Here is a 6,000-nt window from a genome sequence, read left to right as displayed (position 1 = left end):
CTAGTGGTAGTAATAACACTTTCTTATCACTGGTGAGAACGGAATAGAGCTGTACCTGATTACCTTGATATGTTCGTTTGCTCCAGTTACTGTTCATTTGTGCCTCATTTAGTCACGACAAAAAGTATAAACAAGTTATGTATCACAAGAAACGAAATAATACGAGAGTATCGGCCAATATACAGACGACAAGTGCGTTCGACTGACACACACTGTCGTCCCGGCGTTTAACCTAAAGATAGAGTCCTCCCCAGACAACCCCAACTCTCTCCCCACACATACTGTCCTCCCCTGTCGACTCCAGCTCTCCCCAGAGGTACAGCTCTCCTCAGTCACCCCAGCTCTCACCCCAGAGAAACAGTCCTCCCCAGTCAACCTCCATCTCTCTCTGGAGATACAGTTCTTCCCAGTCGACCCTAGCACTCTCACCAGGGAAACAGTCCTCCCCTGTCGTCCAAGATCTCTCCCCAGGGAAGACAAAGATCTCAATAATCAAATCACAACCTCTAACAAAGAAATAAAACAAAGGAACCTCACCATGGACCACCAGCTGTATAAACGATAGGTAAAAAACCCTAAACAATTGCTTTACTATTCTAAGATAGATATGAACTCTAATTACTTCTCTTGCTATACAAAGATAGATGATAGCCCTTGGTAGGCAATTATTGATAAGAACCCGAAACACGTGTCTTTGCTATAGTTAGATAGAAAATAATCCAAACATTTGTCTTCCTATAAAGGATTAATAGGAACGCTAAACACTTTCCCAGCTCTGCAAACATAGATAAGCTCTCTAAACACTAGTCTTGCTATACAAACATAGATGATAATTCTAAACACTTGTCTGACAACACAAAGAGAGAATCTAAAGTTCTGTTTACAACGTCCAGAGAAAGGTTCCTACACTGATGACGATCAAGGTATTTTGCTTCCTCCCTCATACTTCTCTCCCTCATGCTTCCCTGCCTTGTGTATTCCTCACTGTCTACCCGTCCCCCGTGGCTCCCTCCCTGCCTTGTGTATTCCTCACTGTCTACCCGTCCCCCGTGGCTTCCTCCCTCAGGCTTCCATCCCCTGTATATCCCTCACTCTCTCTTCTACCATAGCTACCTTTCTCATTCTTCCCCACCCCACTTGGTATCCTTCACTGTCCATCCTTCCTCCGTGAAGTCCCTTCCTCATACATACCTCTCGACAGCATCATTTAACTCACATACTGATCTCTCTTATGAACATGTCCGTTAGCTCAGTTGGTAGAGCGTCTCGAATCCACTTTACGCCGAGAAGGTCGCAGGTTCAAATCCTGTACGGGCTGCAACAATTTTACCTAACCTCATGTGATCCTCGTTAACCTATGATCTGAGTCTGTAGAAGAGAGAAACATTAGTAATACTGTACTCCAGGTCATGCTGAGTGTAGCTCATGTATCATACATGTGTATACTTAGATATAAGAGGACATATGGTAACGTATGTATGCTCAAGTATATAATGGGAAAACTTTGTTGTCAGTAGGAGGTGGAGGCGAGGCGGGTGGCCAGCGGATCTCAGGCCACCAGTACCGTAGGTAATATTTCTGAGGTCAATCATGCCCTTGACCCGATACGTACAAATGATCCGTACTTGCTCAGTCTCTGCTGAAGCTGTCACTGAAAAGTTACTTTTGACAGTGATCATGTGCATGGGTGAGGCAAGACCTGTCCGGGACGTGTGTCACCTGGGTGGAAACATGACCTCATCCGGTATGAACCAGCATCACAAACACTTATCACCTTACGTTCTGTTGAAATGGTATAAAGTTGGAAAGTAATCACTCCAGGAATTCTTAACCTAAAACAACTTAAATCAACCAACAGCAGACGAACTTGAGAACTGTACCAACGTGTGAATAATGAAGTGAAATGGAATCCTTTGTGGTCAGGTTCATGTTGATCCTTTGTGGTCAGGTTCATGTTGATCCTTTGTGGTCAGGTTCATGTTGATCCTTTGTGGTCAGGTTCATGTTGATCCTTTGTGGTCAGGTTCATGTTGATCCTTTGTGGTCAGGTTCATGTTGATCCTTTGTGGTCAGGTTCATGTTGATCCTTTGTGGTCAGGTTCATGTTGATCCTTTGTGGTCAGGTTCATGTTCATCCTTTGTGGTCAGGTTCATGTTGATCCTTTGTGGTCAGGTTCATGTTGATCCTTTGTGGTTAGGCTAATGTCGATCTTGTGTTGTCAGGTTAAAAACATTGCAGCTCGTACAGAACTAGAACCTGTGACGACTTAGAAGTTGAATGAAGGGAAAATCTCTACCAGCTGAGCTAAAGGATAATTATGATTACTTAGGTGGACGTTAATACAATGTTTCCTTCGGAGCAAGAATTCTGATTCCAACGTGTGATATTGTTTTATGTAATATATATAAACCAATATGTTACCAGCTGCAGCTCTACGACTGAAAACATTATTTTCATCCATTTGTCTAGAGTTGAACTATTTGTGGTCATAACATTAAACTGTGGTGTATGTACCGATGAAATACTATGGGTGTGTGTGTGTGTCTGTGGCAACGGGACTTACCCTCCCACTTCTGCCATCTAGTGGTAGTAATAACACTTTCTTATCACTGGTGAGAACGGAATAGAGCTGTACCTGATTACCTTAATATGTTCGTTTGCTTCAGTTAATGTTCATTTGTGCCTCATTTAGTCACGACAAAAAGTATAAACAATTTATGTATCACAAGAAACGAAATAATACGAGAGTATCGGCCAATATACAGACGACAAGTGCGTTCGACTGACATACACTGTCGTCCCGGCGTTTAACCTAAAGATAGAGTCCTCCCCAGACAACCCCAACTCTCTCCCCACACATACTGTCCTCCCCTGTCGACTCCAGCTCTCCCCAGAGGTACAGGTCTCCTCAGTCACCCCAGCTCTCACCCCAGAGAAACAGTCCTCCCCAGTCAACCTCCATCTCTCTCTGGAGATACAGTTCTTCCCCGTCGACCCTAGCACTCTCACCAGGGGTACAGTCCTCCCCTGTCGTCCAAGATCTCTCCTCAGGGAAGACAATGATCTCAAGAATCAAATCACAACCTCTAACAAAAAAATAAAACAAAGGAACCTCACCATGGACCACCAGCTGTATAAACGACAGATAAGAACTGATAAACAATTGCCTTACTATTCCAAGATAGATATGAACTCTAGTTACTTCTCTTGCTATACAAAGATAGATAATAACCCTAAATACTTGTCTTGGTATGCAAATATAGATGAGAACCCGAAACACTGGTCTTGCTATACTAAGAAAATAACCCAACCATTTGTCTTCCTATACAAGGATGAACATGAATGCTAAACACTTTTCTAGCAATGCAAACATAGGTAAGATCTCTAAACACTAGTCTTGCTATACAAACATAGATAATGATTCTAAACACTTGTCTGACTACACAAAGAGAGAATCTAAAGTTCTGTTTACAACGTCCAGAGAAAGGTTCCTACACTGATGACGATCAAGGTATTTTGCTTCCTCCCTCATACTTCTCTCCCTCATGCTTCCCTGCCTTGTGTATTCCTCACTGTCTACCCATCCCCCATGGCTCCCTCCCTCAGCCTTCCATCCCTTGTATATCTCTCACTCTCTCTTCTACCATAGCTACCTTCCTCATTCTTCCCCACCCCACTCGGTATCCTTCACTGTCCATCCTTCCTCCGTGGAGTCCCTCCCTCATACATACCTCTCGACAGAATCATTTAACTCACACACTGATCATACTTATTAACATGTCCGTAAGCTCAGTTGGTAGAGCGTCTCGAATCCCCTTCACGCCGAGAAGGTCGCAGGTTCAAATCCTGTACGGGCTGCAATGATTTTTACCTGACTTCATGTGATCATCGCTAACCTATGACCTGCGTCTGTAGACGAGAGAAACTTTAGTAATACTGTATTCCAGGTCATGCTGAGTGTAGCTCATGTATCATACATGTGTATACTTAGATATAAGAGGACATATGGTGACGTATGTATGCTTAAGAATATAATGGGAAAACTTTGTTGTCAGTAGGAGGTGGAGGCGAGGCGGGTGGCCAGCGGATCTCAGGCTACCAGTACCGTAGGTAATATTTCTGAGGTCAATCATGCCCTTGACCCGATACGTACAAATGATCCGTACTTGCTCAGTGTCTGCTGAAGCTGTCACTGAAAAGTCACTTTTGACAGTGATCATGTGCATGGGTGAGGCAAGACCTGTCCGGGACGTGTGTCACGTGGGTGGAAACATGACCTCATCCGGTATGAACCAGCATCACAAACACTTATCACCTTACGTTCTGTTGAAATGGTATAAAGTTTGAAAGTTATCACACCAGGAATCATTCGAACAACCTAAATCAATTTGAATTAACCCAGGGCAGACTGAATTGGAAACTTTTACCAACGTGTGAATAATGAAGTTGATGGAGGTCTTGCTTGGTCATGTTAATGCTCTCTCTTGTGGTCAGGCTAATGGAAATCCAGTGTACCCGGGTTAAAGGGGATCTAGTGTGGTTAATAGAGATACTCCATGGTCACGTTAATGTGAATACTATGTTGGGAGGTTAAATCACTGCAGCTTGTACAGGACTCTTAACTTATAACTCTTTCTGTGGTTAGATTAATCAACAGTGGTAGGAGTGTGTGATTTTTTTATTCCAGTGAATGATTCGAGAACCAAAATTCTAATGATGGTGATTTTCATGGTTTTATCAATTAGATATTTGATTATCCGCGGCAGATCTAGGAGAGAAAGTACTAAAATCATGCAGTTTTCTGGAGTTGTACTATTTATGGCATTATGCCGTTTTCTGTAATACCATTCCCCCCGTAGTGTCAGTCCCGCCCACACGGTGTGTATTTGTGGTAGGATGAGCAACCCTTCAGCTGGTGCCATCTAGTGGTACAGAAATAAAACTCTTTTATCAGTAGTATGTTTTTATGATACACCAAACAAATGTAGCTGATTACCTATGTGTGTCCGTTTGTATCAGTTACTGAACGAAAGGTATAAAGAAAGTTACTTTTCGCTAGAAACGAAATGACACAAGCTAGTTTCGGATAGTATACAGGCGAAAGTATACAGGCGAAAGGTGAGATGTATAGTCCTTCTTAGACGATCCCATCTCTCTCTTCAGAGGTTATATTCTCTCTCTCTCTCTCTCTCTCTCTCTCTCTCTCTCTCTCTCTCTCTCTCTGAGGGACAGTCGTCCTCAGTAGCTCCAGCTGGCTCTTCAATAGATACAATCCTCCCAAGTTCTCCCAACTCACTTTTCAGAGATACAGTCTTCCCCTGTCGACTCCAGCACTCTCCCCAGTGGTATAGTCCTCCCCAGTCACTTCAACTCTCTCCCCTTGGGAGAAAAAAAGCTAGAAATCAATTCGGAACCTCAAACAAAAACAGATATTAAACTAAGGAACTCCACAATGGACCAACAACTTTATAAGCAAGAACCCTAAATATATGTCTTCCTCTACAAAGATAGATGAGAATACAACAATATATAAGAATCCTAAACACTTGTCTCGTTACATGAGGATAGATAAGAAGCCCAAACACCTGTCTTGCTATACAAAGGCAGATAAGAACCCTAAAGACTTGTCTTGCAATACCAAGATTGGTCGGTCGGCAATTATTCCTCCTGGCCTATAGTTCCCCCGAGAATAGTAAAAGATGTCCATTTTCTGTGGTTGTACGCCATTGCGTCACATTACGACACCGAGTTGGATAAACAAATGTTTATTTCCACCACTTCCCTTTACCCTTTGCATATAATCCAACTGGTAGTTTTAACCATTGAATGTACATGTAAAAGATATATCGTTTAGGAGAGTATATGGCTTGGAGCTTTGTGTATGACAGGGTCATTTACTATGTAGGTTGTCTCTGGCCCGCACACCCTTGTGTAAATTCACTTCCCAAATACTGAAATAGTTAATAAAACTCATCGTAATACAGCGTCTGAACTATCTA

Source organism: Panulirus ornatus, chromosome 21 (genome assembly GCF_036320965.1).
Source record: "Panulirus ornatus isolate Po-2019 chromosome 21, ASM3632096v1, whole genome shotgun sequence".
NCBI lineage: Eukaryota > Metazoa > Arthropoda > Malacostraca > Decapoda > Palinuridae > Panulirus > Panulirus ornatus.
The sequence above is the reverse complement of the archived record's forward strand: the minus strand, read 5'-3'. Positions refer to the sequence as shown.